The sequence below is a fragment of the Cupressus sempervirens genome, chromosome 5 (genome assembly GCF_028749045.1).
Source record: "Cupressus sempervirens isolate cs-2001-9-10 chromosome 5, ASM2874904v1, whole genome shotgun sequence".
Taxonomy (NCBI): domain Eukaryota; kingdom Viridiplantae; phylum Streptophyta; class Pinopsida; order Cupressales; family Cupressaceae; genus Cupressus; species Cupressus sempervirens.
In genome coordinates this window covers 27,887,330-27,904,718 of record NC_143122.1, presented here as the reverse complement: position 1 = coordinate 27,904,718, position 17,389 = coordinate 27,887,330, and the positions used below count along the sequence as shown (strand labels likewise).

Sequence of the window (17,389 nt, the reverse complement as noted above, 5' to 3'; positions counted from 1 at the left end):
TAGAATCCAGTCATACTGACACAGGGGAGGTATTCTTTGATCAAGACTGCGACTACAATATGGATAGAGGTGGGAATATTGGTCCAGATCAGCGAGAGGAGAGATTTTTACAGTTATTAGACACTTTGGCACAGGGACAGCGATTAGCAGAACAGAGAGCACAGGAACAGAACCAGAGAATGGAGCTTATGATGCAGATGATGGCTCGACAAATGGGGTTGAAGGCTAACATAGGTGGAGGAAATAATCAGAATGGTCACAATCAGAATGGGAATAATCAGGATGAGATACATAATGGAGGTGAACAAATTGGGAACAATTTTGGTCATGCCCCCTAGCAAGCTAGGACAGTGAGTTCGAGGCCTATGATTCCTACGTTCCTTCCTAGAGCTCCAGAGCAGCCGGTACCAGAACCCCAGATCACTGACATACAGGATCAGCTAAGGAGAGATTGGGAAGCAGGAGGTCCAGATTTTACAGCTGCAATCACCTTTAGAGAGTATATGGATGTGCGGATGAAGCATATGCCCCGTGGACAAGACAGGACTCAGAACTATGAGCTACGAAAGAAAGTAGGCAAACTACAGTTACCATATTATGATGGCTCGGGGAAGTCTACAGCAAGAGCTTGGGTTCAAAAGCTTGACACATACTTTCAATTGAACCCTATGTCTGAGGAAGAAGCTATTAAGTATGCAGCAATTCACCTGGATGGGTTAGCACACGAATGGTGGCATCATGGTATGATCACTATGGGTCATGCACACATTACCTCATATGTGGAGTTTACGGAGAGACTGATTGAACGTTTTGATAAGAAAGATCCAGAACTCCATTTCAAGGAATTAGCCCAGCTTAAACAGTGGGGCTCATTGGAAACATACATTTCAGAGTTTCAGAAACTTGCAGTGTTAGTAACAGATGTATCTGAACGAAGGCTATTGGTTTTATTTATGGATGGGTTAGTTGATCCGTTGAGAGGGTGGACTAAAGCTCTCAACCCTCCCACTTTGCAGGAAGCCATTAAGAAAGCTCGTGACATGGATTCCTCTTTAGCTTCTAAAAATAAATTTCAGGCAAAGAGTTTCCCTTCAGGAAAAGATAAGGACAGGAAACCCTTTCATAGAGAGGCACAGCTACCTAAGGAAGAAAGTAAGAGGCTGGACAAGGAGACACTTAATGACTTGCGTAGGAAGAAGCTATGCTTCTATTGCAAAGGCCCGTATGAGTACGGCCATGACTGTCCTATGAGGCCAAAAGGGAAGGCCAACCGGGCAATGTGGGCTTATTACGAAGGCTCAGATTCAGATGGTTCAGAACATCATGATGAGGATCCTGATGAAGCAGAGGGAGAGCAGGAGATAGACAGTGCAGGGCAAAGGCAGGAAACAGAGCTACATTTACAGGAAGCACGACTGTCTAGTATCCAGAGAGAGGGATCTTTCAGACTTCGGGGAGTCTTGGCTGGACAGAAGGTTATTACATTGTTGGACACAGGTGCCACGCATAATTTCATTGATGCACGATTTGTAGAGAAGCGTGGACTCATTACTGAGGAGTTCGAAGGACTAAGAGTCAAGGTAGCTGATGGATACACTCTTCGTTGTGACAGGATGGTACGAGACTTACCTTTGCGCTTGAACAACTATGAGTTTAAGGCGGACTATCATGTGGTCAACATGGGTGACATGGACATAGTACTTGGAATGCAGTGGCTACATTCATTGAAGGTGGTTACCCTAAGATTAGAGGATATGGAGATACAATTCGAAATGAATGGTAGGACTCATGTGCTAAAGGCTATCCGTAATGGAGACATCAGGACTATCTCATTTAGGCGGCTGGAGAGATTAACTAGGCATAATGATATAGAGTGGGCAGCAGTTTGTACTTTGATACCTACACAGGAGGAGCAACATAAGGCGGAATATCATCCTGATATTCAGAAGTTGAGGATTAAGTACGAAAAGGTATTCAGTGAGATTCCACCAGGCAGGCCACCGGACAGAGGCATCGAGCATATTATTGAGCTGGAGGAAGGTGCTAAACCTATCATGGTCACACCATATCGACATCCAAAGCGACTCAAGGATGAGATTGAGAGGACCATTGAGGAGTTGCTAGCGATGGGGCACATCCGACCCAGTAAGTCACCTTTTGCATCTTCTGTTGTTTTGGTAAAAAAGAAGGATGGAACGCTTCGAATGTGTATTGATTACAGGGCATTAAATAAGAGAACCATTAAGAACAGGTATCCTATTCCTCGCATTGATGAGTTGATAGATGAATTGCATGGGGCCTGTTATTTCACGAAAATTGATTTGAGATCAGGATATCACCAGATCAGAGTCCGTGAACAGGATATTGAGAAAACTGCTTTCAGATGTCATTGTGGGCACTTTGAGTTTGTAGTCATGCGTTTCGGCCTGACCAATGCACCTGCCACTTTCCAGTCCACTATGAACAGAGTTTTCCACCATCAGTTGAGGAAATTCGTGCTGGTGTTTTTTGATGACATTTTGATCTATAGCCGATCATGGCAGGAGCATCTAGAGCATTTGGAGACGGTGTTGAGCATTCTACAGAAGGAGTCCTTTTATGCAAAGGAGTCCAAATGTGACTTAGGGATGACCGAGCTGTTATATTTAGGACACATCATTAGTGCAGAGGGAGTGCGGATGGACCTTGAAAAGATTCGCGCTATTGTTGATTGGCCTCCACCAGAGAACCTTACACAGTTGAGGGGGTTCCTTGGTTTATGTGGTTTTTATCACAAGTTTGTCAGTGGCTACTCACGACATGCAGCTCCCATGACAGATTTACTGAAAAAAGGGGAATTGGTGTGGACTCAGAAGGCACAGGACTGTTTTATGAGATTTAAGGAGATAATGACTACGTGCCCAGTTCTAGCATTACCTGATTTCACGAAGCCATTTGAGCTTCAATGTGATGCATCTGGAGAGGGAGTAGGTGCTGTACTTATGCAGAATAAGCACCCCATAGCTTATGAGAGCAGGAAGCTCAGAGGCCCTGAGCGTTCATTCAGTATATATGATAAGGAGATGTTGGCCATCATGCATGCTTTGGCCAAATTCAGACAATATCTTGTGGGTAGCAAGTTTTGTATTAAAACTGATCATAACAGTCTGAGGCATTTCTTGGGACAGCAGGACCTGAATGATCGCCAACAAAAGTGGGTAAGTAAGTTGCAGGCATATGATTTTGACATCTCATATGTCAAGGGAACTCAAAATGTTGTTGCAGATGCTCTATCTCGAAGGCCACACCTCACTCTTATGGTTCAGATATCAGAGGATTGGCGACACTTGATTATAGCAGAGTATGCCAGGGATACATGGGCCTCCGATATAGTAGAGGGAACAGTGATTGATACCAGATACACACTTGTAGATGATTTGATCATTTACAAGAACAGGATTTACCTAGTCCCAGGATCGAAGGTTAAGCAACTGATTATGAGAGCACTTCACGACTCATCGACAGCAGGCCATCCCGGGTACTTCAAGACTTACAAGTCGGTTCGAGAGCGGTTCACTTGGAAGGGGCTGAAAGCTGATGTTTTGCAGTATGTTCGAGAGTGTCATGTTTGCCAGCAAAACAAACAAGAACACAACTATCCGGCAGGGCTCCTACAGCCACTTCCGATTCCCGACAGGAAGTGGGAATGCATCTCCATGGACTTTATCATAGGTTTGCCCAAGGTACAAGGACGAGATTGTATTTATGTGGTGGTAGATAGATTAACGAAATATGCTCATTTCTTTCCTATCACCACTACACATTCAGCAGCTCAGGTGGCAGAGGTTTTCTTTCGAGAGGTTTTCAGATTGCACGGCTTGCCTCAAAACATTGTGAGTGATAGGGATAGCCGTTTCATGAGTCACTTTTGGCAGGAGGTATTCCGGTTATGTGGCACGGAGCTTACACCCAGCACTAGCTATCACCCACAAACCGATGGTCAGACAGAAATTGTGAACAAATGGGTGGAAGGGTATTTAAAGGAATTATGTGGCAGCTCAGCAGCGAGCTTGGGTCAGATGGATATATCTTTGCGAGTATTGTTACAATACTACATATCATATGACTATACAGATGACACCCTTCATGGCACTTTACGGTTATGAAGCACCTAGTTTCTTGGATTTGTTGTTGAGCGACAGCCGGGTACCCAGTGCAGGTGAATTATTACTGGAGAGTAAGGATATAGTTGCTACCCTCAAAGACAATATTGCAAGAGCTCAGAACCAGCAGAAGCAGTATGCAGACCAGAAGAGAACTGAGCGTAGTTTTGAGGTAGATGATATGGTTTACCTCATGATGCAGCCATACAGGCAATCTACTCTTAAGAAGAGTGGTGCAGAGAAACTTAAGCCACGCTATTATGGACCATTCAGGATTATCAGGCGAGTTGGTGAAGTGGCTTATGAGTTGGAGCTTCCCGCAGACAGCAGAGTGCACAATGTGTTTCATGTGTCACGCCTCAAGAAGGCGTTGGGTCAGAATGTGGTGCCTTCTGCAGTATTACCTCCTTTAGACGATGAGGGAAAATTGATTTTAGTACCAGAATCCATCTTGGAGAGCAGAGAAAAGCAGCTTCGTAGAAGGGTGATCAGAGAATACTTGGTTAAGTGGAAAGATTTACCTGTTGAGGATGCTACTTGGGAAGGGGAGGCTATTTTGCAACACCCGGCGCTGAGATTGCTTGAGGCCAAGCAATTTCAGGAGGGGCGGACTGTAATGTCCCCTCTTTAGTTCGACATGGCATTGATCATGGATTTGCCTATTCCAGACTCTCGTAGGCAAATGGTGTGGAAAGAGAGTCAATTCTACGGATCAGATAGTCATATCTTGCTCTTGAAGAAGTGTTAAGAGGTTATATTTTATCATTATGTGATATTGGGGCCCACATGTTACAATTTTAATTTGAGTTGCACTTTTTATTTTATAAAATTACTTTATTATAAAAAAGTGCATTATAATGAGAAATTATAAAGGATGTTTCTAGAAGTTCTAGCAACTTCTTAGAAAAGTGAATAAATAGAGGGTTGGGCCTCTCATTTGGACATGCTTGGATTGGAGAACTCTTCTACTTCTTCATTGTGAAGACATTTGTGGACTTTGGATCTGCAAATTATTCGATCTTTGGGAACGAATCACTCCCTTGGATTGGCGACTTTGAGGGTGTGAAATATCACCTGAATTGTTGCATAATTGGAGTTGGTATTCAGCCATCTCATTGGAGCTTATTGAGAATTCGTTGTTAGGGTTTGTTTTTGGTTGGAATAAGGATTTCAGATTTGCCCTATCATTGGAGAAGCATTTGACAAGAGTTTGAAGACAGAATAAGTGCATTTTCAGAATTGGCAAAGCAGGGTTCGGAACCACATAATTGCTCATATCTCCTCAACCCCTTGGAGTTATTTTTTATGGTTTTACAGGGTTACTACCTAACCCTAGGCGCCCATTTTCCTTGCATTTGGGGGTCCCAAAACCCTAATATTATTTTATTTCAGCAGCCGTACAGGTACGGCCTGGTACGGCCCTGCTAGTTTGGGCAGCAGCAGCAAATTAAGGACAGTTTGGGGGTGCGGTTGGAGGTCTTCATCAACGATCTGCAGCAAAACGTGGTGTTCTTCCATAGTTCTTCAAACCAGGTTCTTGCATTCTGAAATATATGTCAATTTTTGGGTAAATTTGCTGTCATACAGTCATTGTAATAATCAGTCCAGAATTGGTAATAAAATAATTTCAGAATTTATTGCATTGTAATTGAAATATAGTTCAATGGCTTTATATATATTGTAATTCTGTGATTATATTCTGAAAGTATCAAATCTGAAATTACCATATTCTGAATATTGTTACTGTTACACGCCAAGTGTTTGACAAAATTCCTAAGTTCAGTTTGAGGGTTTCTGTGGCCTTTATAGAGAGGGTCATTACACTTTCTTTTTCATTCTACATGAATGTTTCTATTTCCTCTCTCTTGTTTGTTATAGAAACATTCTCTTGTATCTTGTATATATAAATCATTCATGCTCTTTGTTTAATAACACATTCATTATTTTACCATAATATGGTATCAAAGCAAATTCATGGCCTCTTTGAAAAAATTTAATTTCCTTTTTTAAATTATTAGTTCAAAATTTTCGAAATATTTGCTTGAGTGTGTTCAAATTTTGCATCCTTTTTTTCTCCAAACCGGAGTAGGGATTCAGTGTCTTTTTTTTCCAACAATTTTGTGGCCTCCTTTTTGGGCATTTTCGAGCTGACTTTTTCTGCACATCTTTTACTAAGGGGGGCATCTAGGGTGTTTTAAACCCTCTATCTCTGGTTTCCATCTAGTTTCATTTTCCAACATTTTTTTAACAATCAAATCTGCCTTTTTTTGGTTTTTTTAAAAACGGCTAGGGTTTCTTTCAAAACTCTCTTTTTCAATGTCACTTAAAAAAACTTTTAGCAAATTCTTGCTAGGTTTTTGTGGATCTCAATTAGCTCGGTCTCTGTTTTTCTTGGGTGCATCGTTTTTCGTGCCTCAATTTTCGAGCAAGCAAAATCAAAATCTGACAACAAATTCTATCTGGGTTTTTTGAGCTCTTATTCGAGTCTCTTTAAATTTTCTAGGTCTTTCATCAATCTGCCTTGAAGTTCATGCTATCTCAATTTTTACGCTTTTTCATTGAAAATCGTGCAATTGCATCTCTCACCAATCTTATGCTGGAGGGCAGTCAGCGTTTCAACAAAAAGAACTACAACACCTAAAAGTAGAGAATGATGATGATCTTCGAGTATCGTCGCCTTTAGGCACTTGTTTTGGGTTCCGAGACTTGTACTACCACAGTGAATGCTACTCAAGAGAAGTTTGATGAGCGTAAACGTGAAGTGGTTAAGGTTTCAATTACTGATGATCCGCTGCCTCAAGTGTCGTCTAGCAAGACAATTGCAAAGATCTGGTCAACACTAAAGGATCTCCACGAGACATTAGATAAAAGCAGAGCCTGCTTTCTAAAGGATCAATTATTCTCTATTATTATGAATGAGCACATGTCCTTATAGGAACATCTTCTAAAGATTAAGGGCATCAAAGATCAACTTGAAGCCATCGGTCATACTATGGAGGAAGAGGATATGGTGGTCATTACTCTGAAAAGCCCACCACCATCTTATGAGCACTTTATTGAGACACTAAACATTACTACAACTAATGTTGACATAAAATTCTCAAATCTGTGCACCAAACTTCTACAGCAGAATCGTTGGAAACAACAGTTTGATAAGAATGATCCTTCGACCTCCTCTAAACAAGCGTTTTCAGCCCAATCCTTTAACAAGGATAAAGGCCCATCTTAGTCATCTACTCAGTCTCAGAATAGCTCCAAGAAGCAGCAAATCCAATGCAACTATTGCCACAAATTTGACCATGTGATTCAAGATAGCATGAGCATTGCGTCTAACCAGCGGAAGGAGGGAGGGTCTCAGCCATAGGCCAACATTACAGAACATGTAGACCTCTTTGATCAACCTGAGGCTGCCTTTTACGCTTTTTAAGGACATGCAAATTTCTATTTTTTGAAGATAGATTGACCATTAAGTGGGGGTATTACAATATTAAATAGTTTCTATTTTCTCTCTTCCATCTTTTTCTAATGGTCAATCTTTTTGTAATGTTTCCATAAACTCCCTCTGTTTGTTATAAAAACTTTCTTTTTCACTCTACAAGAATGTTTCTATTTCCTCTCTCTTGTTCGTTACAGAAACATTCTCTTGTATCTTGTATATATAGATCATTCATGTTCTTTGTTTAATAACACATTCATTATTTTACCATAACATGCATGTCACCTACGATTTCTCTTTTCAAAGCAGTAATAATAGTGCGGGTATTCTATAGATCATCGTATGTTTCATTTATATTGTTTTAAGAAATTGTTAATGATAATTTAGTACTTTTAGTAGAAGTCCAAGACCAATAATCATGTTTATAAATTTGTAAGGAATAAACTTGTTTTCAATTTTGTATAAGGTTTTTTCTTTTTCTATTTCATTTCAAGATTCTTTCAATTCAATACCCTGGCTAGGTTATTTCAATGGCATCAGAGCCACAAACTTTGCTACCAGCTTATAGGGTTTCAATTTGCTTTTTCGAGCTTTCTTGTTGCATGTTAGTGTAATAGGGTTTTGTGCGCTCCAAAGGGTTTGCATCACACAGATACAATACAAGGGGTAGGTCTGTGTAATGTCCCCATTTTTTAGCAATTTCCTAGAATTGGCTTGGTCAGTTCACCATTACGATCCTTGCAAGCTGACAGTGGGATTTGAGGGTCTCAGTTGTGGGGTTATAGGCTTTCCAGCAGCCTATGGTGTGTTTTGGCTCTATTTGAGGGAATTACTATTTATAGTATGTCAAACTGTTGATTTCGATGAGCTCAATTGAATTAGAGGAGTTGAGTGCCCTCGGTTTTTATTTCAGGCTTCCGGTTGGGCTCCAAGAATCTTGGAGGGAACGTCTATTTATAATAAGTCACCCTGTCAAGTTCATTCATCATCTTTCTCCATCAAGATCACTCTGGTGTTGTCAGATTTCGATTATGATACTTTTTCAGTTGTTTTCGCACAGGTGAATTATTATTATTATTCATATACATATGTTGAGGTGGCTATTTCTGTTGGTGTTTAATGTTGGTCACCTCAGTATCATAACTCGTTGGAACCGATTTGAAAAGTTTTAAATCGTGGGCACAAGAAACAGTGGCCTTGTGTGCTAGAATATTATGTTAAGGTGCAAAAGGTCATTTTTGGATCCAGAAGCAATTAATAAATAAACTTATAATGGCAATTTATTATATTTTAACGTTGTGTGGAAGAAACTTCTTAAGTGAAGTTCATTTGGAAAAATTGTGCCATTTGGAGATTATAAATATGAGATCATTTGATGGGAAAGGCATCCGATTATTTTTTTATCTTATTGTCTTTGCGACATTCCTGAGTTTTCTGAATTGTGTGCCCTTGCGTGTAAGGGTTATTCTGAGAATTACTCTTGCAAATTGTGCTTAAGTATACAATTTGCCTTACCTCCTACTGTTCTCTACTGTGTCTAAGGAGAGTTTGTTGTTGCAATCCATTCATTGATCATTGTCATTGTGGAAGCTGTCGATTTGGCATAGAAGAAGTTTACGCATTAGTTGGTGAGGCTGCATCCCAATTCTGAAAAGCAATTTAGTAATTAGTGTGCAAATTGAGCATCTGTTTAAGCCACATTTGTGCATTCAAACTCTGCAAATAAGCAGCGCCATTATTGCATTATTTAATCTAGATCGTGGTCCCTTGGAGGCTGCCTCAATTACTCGTAGTTGGGGAAAATTGGAACTGCATTTTTGCCCTACCTGGCTATTATTTGACGTCCAGATTTGAAGGTGCTGGGTGTGTGTTAAGCAGCAGAAAAGCACCTGAGATAAGCGCTCAAGTTCTCGAGATTGCTGGCGCTATAAGGAGCTATTCAGAAGCATATTGACTGCTTCTATTTGGTCAGCTACAATTGCAGCAACCTGCCGCTGCATTTCACATTAACTTAGATATCATTTTGACTGAAATCAGGCTGCAGTAAGGAGGCCCTGATTTATTTCAGACTGAGCAGTTTAAGTCTGCAAATGTCTTAAGGACGTGGCCCTGCATTTACAAATCAGTCCTATTACATTTAGATTGTATCTGGACTGGCAACGGCTTCAGCATGCAACTTGGATTGTGAAATCCAGTAACAGGTTCCAAAGATCTCATTTCATTTTGCCATTTGAATAAAATTATAAGCAGTCTTGAAATGCAACTTTAAAGTTATGATATTTCAATTACAAATATACTTGCGTAGTCAGTATATGATCTGGGGTATTTTCAGTCCAGTATTTGTTTTCAAGAATCAGTGTTCATTTGGATTAGCAAACCTTTCCTTGAATTCTGAGCTGACATCATTGTTATTCAGGAAGAATTGTTTTAATTTTGTTTGGAATTGGAGTAATTGTAACTGGGTTTCATATCAGTACTATCCCATTATTTGCTAAGTGTTTGATGTAATGCCCAATCAATGAATTAAGGAATCAATAGTGGTTACTTTGCCATATCCCGACTAGGGGTTATTGCCATCTGGACAGCACAAAGAAACAGGAATTAATTCTTCAGAAGAAGAAATGGGAGAAAGAGGAGATGGCAATCCACGAAGGGAACTGAATAATGAGTTGTATGATTCCTAATGATCTTCGCACAATAGAAGCAGATGCAACAGCAGGAGCAAATGATGCAATAATTCTAGGACTGCATGATCACAGCTATGGGGCAGATGAGGATTGGACATTCAAGATCGGGAAGGTCTAGAAGTCAACACAGTGGTAGTGAAGTTAAGCATGAGAACCAAGACAGAGGAGCCTCTAACATTGTAAGGACAGTGGATACAAGGTCTGATCAACCATTGTGTCCCACCTTTTTACCTCAACAAATCAAGAGGGAACCGATTCCAGAGGTAGAGGAGGCAGAAACTCACATCAATGAAGAAATTATGGCAGCTCATGATGACTACATGCAACTACCAGCTTATGTAAGATGAATCTGAATCAATTCATGAATCAATAAAAAGACAAGGCAAGGAATAATCTGGAAAGACAACACTGGAGGCCTAGAGGTCCAGTTAGGCAAGGAACTCAACTTATAGAATACAGAGATGCTTTGAAAGAAATAACAATTCCCATCTTTAATGGAACTCAGAGTATAGCAGCAAAGTAATGGGTCCACAAGTTGGATACTATTTTGGCACTTAAGCCCGTGGAAGAAGATAAAGCGATAAAATTTGCTACCATGCACCTGGAAGGAGTACCATAGAATTGGTGGAATCATGAATTATGGATTAGTTGCCCAGGATCATGCCATGATTCACTCATATGAAGAATTTGTTAAAAGGCTGGTCACTCACTTTGATAGCAAAGACAGAGATGTTTATCACAGGGAATTGGTCCAACAGAAACAGATTGGGCTGTTCGAAACTTATGTCAATGAGTTTCAGAAGAATTTTGTGATGGTTCTGGATATGCCGCAAAAAAGAGTTGCCATTCCCTTTGCAGAAGGATTAAGCGACCAGTTAAATGGATTGATTAAGTCTCACAGACCTAATTCACCAGATGATGCTATTGGATTAGCCTACAATTTAGATGTTACACTTTCTTCTCAGTCACAAAAGAAAGAAATTAGCTCATGAAATTCATAAGAAAAATTTTGATCAGCAGATAAATATAAATTTCAATCAACAGGAATTCAGGAAATCACTGAGAATATCAGTTGTAATTCTAATCACAGGAGTCGGTCAATATTCTATGCATGCCCCCTGGGTGTTTGGATATCATCAGCTGAGAGTGCTTGAATTAATTAAATACTATAGTTCGAAGCATTTCATACTTTGTGGGCCCGACTCCTGTAAGGCATAGCAGACAATGTGTTGTTAAATTTGATGGCCTAACTCTCGTGCTCGAATTTTTTATTTGACAGATTATTGAAATTTTGTGCCAAGAATTTCTATTTGGGGCTTGAATTAATTATTACAAACTATCCTAATGTTTAAAAAGTATCCTGAATATAATTCTTTGCACACCAAATCGTTTCTTGTGTTCGTCAAACTGCTGGAGCCATTACTTTTAAGGGTTGATATATTTGCCTTCCTGTGATAGCTGTGCCGTGAAATGGAAGAAGCATGTTAACGAAAAGAATGTCCTAGACGCATAAGTTTTCTGTGAGCAGTAAGGCCATCTTTCATTCTAAATGAGTGGAAGCATTCTCAATGTCGAGCTAAGTACAACTTGAGTATCCCAGTGCAACTGGAGTTTTAGAGAAGTTCATGCTCCAGGTCCATCATCTGAAAAATGAGGATTTCCTCATGCATGAGTTGGTTCCGAAAAACATGGTATTTGGTGACCATTCCAGTGGTGCAGGCCTTGAGCATCGAATCTATTGAGGGTTTTGTTTTCTTCTACAGTCTGGTATTGTCTGGACACTGCTAACATGATGCTAGAGGAGAAAACGGTGTGGAACAGATGGATGCTTGCAGGGAATTACCATTATTTTTTTTATTGCTAACTGGACAAAGAAATGAATACCATGCAATAAAGTGCAGACTAGTCCTACTATCAAATCTAAAATTGTGACTGCTTGAGTGTTTCTATTTTAAATTGGAATATTTTATTTGAGTATATATGTCATCCTGAAGTAGTGAAATAATCTGAAATTGTCATTATTCATATTTGATGTTTTATTCTAATAGAAGTTGCCTTTGATTATTATATTTGACATTTTACTATTTATCGCCCAAACTTTCTAATGTTGGCAATTGGAAATTATATGCATGCAGAGACGCTACTGTGGTACAATTCAAGACTTATAAAATAAAGCTGATTACTAGAGAGACCTTGACAAAATCAAGAGAGTCACAAACTTTGGGTATTTGGGTTGTGTTAACACTATATTAGCTATTGGAGATGGAAGCCAGGTCTCATCAGTAGAGGCACTAAATATTCATCTTGTGTAAGTTCTGAGCAAGAATTTACAGACAATGGGATTGTATCTGGATGTGACTGGAAAATTACAAAATCAAAATGAGAAATAGGAGCAACAACTTAAGGGTCAAAACTGATTAATAATAAGAAATTGACTAAAGGATCTACAATGATCACAACATATTGATTTTGGTACTGACGTGTAAGGTCCCCATCAAACTGTATACAAATCAGAGATTGCATTCAGTTTCTTATATTACCATGTTCTATCACAAAGGATACCCACCAATCAATCCAAGATATTAGTAAGGCAGCAAGTGAAATGAGGAGAGTCAAACCTTTTCTAAGGAAGTTCATGAGAAAGAGACGACATTATCATTGATTAAATAAGATGCATGAGACTGTCGAACATAGTACGATGAACAAACACTCAGGACAATGGTGTTAAATAATCTTTGATCATTAGTAAATGTGTAAAATCAAATCAAATAACCAACATCGTTGTTATTGGTCAAATGCAATGCAGTGCTTGATTAGTGTCATCAATAAAGAATAGATAATAAATCGATATCATAATAGTTTTATCACTAATTCATAAGTGACAATAAATTCTTAAAGGGAAATATTTTATTAAGAGGACCTACTAACACTAATAAGAAATGGTCAAGGGAATATTTACCAAAGGAGGAGACAACATATAGCAATCCTTAATATCAATTATACAGCAATCATACTATACAATCAGTATTTTGTGTAAACCAATAAATATGAAAAAGTTCTTTTCGAGAGGTGTTCTATTCTTTGCTAAAAGATGTCATCCTTTTGGTTTTGGAGATATAAGAATAGGATCGATCACACTTCAACAAGAAGTAAACAAGAGAGATAGACTTGCATCGATAAAAGGGCCAATAATCTATAATAATACATTTTATATCAATTTATTTATTGGTACATGTTATGATTATTTTGCTATGTTTATACAACACTATGAGTTACTGTAAGGATTTCCTTAAGGCAATATATCAGGATCTAGAAGACAGATGAATATCAAAACAAGAGAGACAAAATGATATAATCAATTAATTTGGTTGAATTCAATAATGATCAATAGTAGATCAATAAAGCTCAAGTACAATGTAGATGTGCCTAAATATATAAGCAATACATGATAACTAAGAGATAAGCAAGAGATAACCTATCACACACACTAGGTGGACACATATGTGTTGGAAATACAGGAGGAGTAACTAAGAGGGGGGCGTGAATCAGTTACCACTAAAATAAATCCCAGATCCCTTAGATGCCAACAATAAAAGTTACACTGAAAAAACTGATTGTTGTTGATGCTCGGTAAACAAACAAAAATTGTTGTAACTCGGTAAATGCAGAGTAAATTACTTTTAGCAGATCTTAAAACATTATTAGTAATTAACTTGCAAGCATAAGAGAAATAACATGAACACATGATACACCAAAATTTAACGTAGAAACCCAATTTGGAAAAAAACCACCAATGTAACTAGTTACTGTTTTTCACTCTTCTGAAGTGAGCTCTGTTAGGAGCCAACCCTGTTAAAAATTACAAAACACACTATTAGGTGTGACCCTGTTAGAGGATTTAATCACCCTGCTAGGAGTGGCCTTGCAAGAGGTCTTAATACAATTCAATAGAATTGCCACCTTGTTAGAGGATTTACAACTGGTTGTTAAACCAACTCTGTTAAGAGATTTTAGATCACTGCTACAATGGTTAGAAAGTAACAATGAAATAACCTGATTATGATGCAAATAAATTGGTGAATCCAGATCTCTTTCCTGCTTAAACTTTATCGATCCTGATCGAATATTACTTTCCTGCTCCACAAGGATACCTGCTTATCTTTCAAGTTCACTCCCTCTCTTTACTTTCAATTCAATCAACAAATTTGCACACACTAGAAATCTCAACTTGACCTTTTATTTATACCTTCCAGATTGTCAAGTCAGCCCAAATTCAAATTACAATAACCAATATTCATCATCATAGTCGGCTAGAATCAATACATAAAGTACTTAAGCTTCATATGCCAAAATAAGAAAAATCCTTCGTAAGCCGACCCTGCTCGGTAGAAACTAACTTTGGAACTATTTCCTGTGTTAATCAATAGAAGCTTAGTTAACACTACGAACTTGCAGAAATCCTTTGGCAACCGAGTGAACTCGATGAATACTTACTCTGTCCAACTTTCCCTTTGTTAACCGAGTGAGCTCGGTTAACACTCTTTTCTGCCTAAATTCCTTCTACGCCCGAGTGAGCTCGGTAAACACTATCATCTGTTCAGAGCAAACCTATGAATGCTCAGTAGACAAGGAAAACTATCTTCACTGACCAACTGAGCTCGGTAAGCACTATCTATCAATTGATATGACATTTGTGTAACATCAAAGACAACACACAATTAATCATTTGTATACAACAATCTCCCTCTTTGGCATTGATGGCAACACAACATGTCATAGCATAATGAAATTTGAGAATAACACTCCCTTTGACAGAAAGTTTCTCCCTCTTTGATTTTACCCAAGAACTTCTTCTTTATGTCGTATTCTCCCTTTGTGAAGGAACTACATAACTTCTTTTCAAACTTCTCCCTCTACAAAATTTCAGAAAGATAAAGATATGACAGTAAACTTCTCCCTCTTTAACAACACATGCCAAATTTGTATCAATGTACCTTGAGTACTGATTCATATGCAATATTCTCTTAATTATGCTACATCAACTGATTGATCTTTAACTTAGTTCTTGTTGATGCATCATTAAACTTTATTTAGTGAGCTTCAGATAGGGGAATGACCCCTAACTTACCTCTTTGATACAAGAATGCATCCTTACGTAATGGCTTGGTGAATATGTCTGCAATTTGTTCTTTTGGACATATTTCAATCTGATTTCTTTGTTCTGCATCAGTTCTCTGACAAAGTGATATTTTATAGCAATGTGTTTTGTTTTGGAATGTATCATTGGGTTCCTTGATATGTTAATTGCGTTGGTGTTATCACAATACATGACTACTGACTCTTTGATTTCAACCTTCATTCTTTCCAACAATTGTTTGAACCAAACAATGTTAGAACAATTTACTGCTGCTGCCACATACTCTGCTTCTGTTGTGGATTGGGATGTGCAATTTTGCTTCTTGCTTGTCCAAGATACCAGCCTTTTACCAAGAAAGAAAGCTCCACCACTAGTGTTTTTCTGTCATCAAGATTTCTTGTCCAATCAGCATCAGTAAATACCTTTAGGTCTAGGTTTCCTCCAAGTTTGTACCATAAACTATAATCTTCAGTACCTTTCAGATATCTCAAGATTCTTTTGATTGCAATCATGTGAATTTCTCTGGGTTTAGCTGAGAATCTTGCCACTATCCCAACTGCTAAGGCAATATCAAGCCTTGTATGGACTACATACTATAATTTTCCAATCATTGATTTGTGTAAGGGCTGATCTACTTCTTTGGAGTCATCATTTTTGTTAAGCTTGAATCCAGTACACATGGGGGTACCAACTGGTTTTGAATCTTCTATTCCAAACTTCTTGAGTATCTCTTTTATATACTTGGATTGAGTGATATAGATACCAAATTTTGTTCTGCTGTATCTACAATCCATGAAAGAATTTTATTTCACCAAACATGGACATCTCAAACTCTTTGTTCATTTGTTCTGAAAATGCTTTGCATATAGGTCATCATTTCTTGTAAATAGAGTACCATCCACAAATATCTCTGCCAACACAATTTTGTTATCTGATCCTTCCTTGATGTACAGACTATTGTTATCATTTATTCTATGAAATCCAATATGTATCACGTAGTTATGTAGTCTTTCATACCAGGCTCTAGGAGCTTGTTTGAGACCATACAATGCTTTGTGTAATTTACAGACCATGTCCCTTTTGTCAGGATCAACAAAACCTTCTGGCTGTTCAATGTTGACTTTTTCATCAAGAATTCCATTCAGGAATGCAGATTTAACATCCATTTGATATACTTTGAATCCTCTGTAAGTTGCATATGCAAGTAGAGTCCTAACACCTTCTAATCTTACAAAAAGTGCAAAAGTCTCACCATAATCAATTCCTCCTTCTTGAGAATAGCCTTTACATACTAATCTAGCTTTGTTTCTTGATACTTGTCCATCTTCATTCAACTTATTTTTAAATACCCATTTTGTTCCAATCACATTTTTATCTTTAGGCCTAGGAACAAGAGTCCAAGTTTTGTTGTTTTCTATTTGTTCTATTTCTTCGTTCATTGCCTCAATCCAACTTTCATTTTTTAGAGCATCCTTAATACTTCTAGGTTCAAAATCAGCAAGTAAACATGTATCTTTTAATTTGCTTCTTGTCATAGTACCTTTTGATTTATCTCCAATAATCTGATCAAGTGCATGATGTCTTTTAACATACTTGGCCAATACAGGTTCTTTGCCTTTTAAATGAATTATACTGTCTTCATTTTGAATTTCAACTTCAGGTCCAGGTCGTTCAGACTCAGTAAGCATTGACTCGGTAGCTTCAAAATGTGACTCGGTTTGTACTTCTTGCAACTCGGTAACTATGGAAGACTCGGGAGGTAAAGTCTCCTTATTGTTAGATATGCCTAGCAATGTATCAGGTTCGAAGTAAACAAATCTTTTGTAATCTTCAAGTTTCTTTTTGTTTTCTTCTTCAGTCTTTTCTGCAAACTCATCAATTCTCACATGTGCACTTTCTATGATTTTATGAATAGACAAATTCAAACACTTATATGTCTTACTTCTGCAAAAATATCCTAAGAATATACCTTCATCACCTTTCACAT

General features: G+C 38.2%; 1 protein-coding gene across 4 annotated transcripts in view; it reads right to left on the bottom strand.

Annotated features, from left to right (window-relative positions):
• Window positions 1-17,389, bottom strand: part of ESP3 (RNA helicase family protein) — a 263,344-nt gene that overhangs the window by 209,808 nt on the left and 36,147 nt on the right. The gene's annotated exons all lie outside the window — the stretch shown is intronic.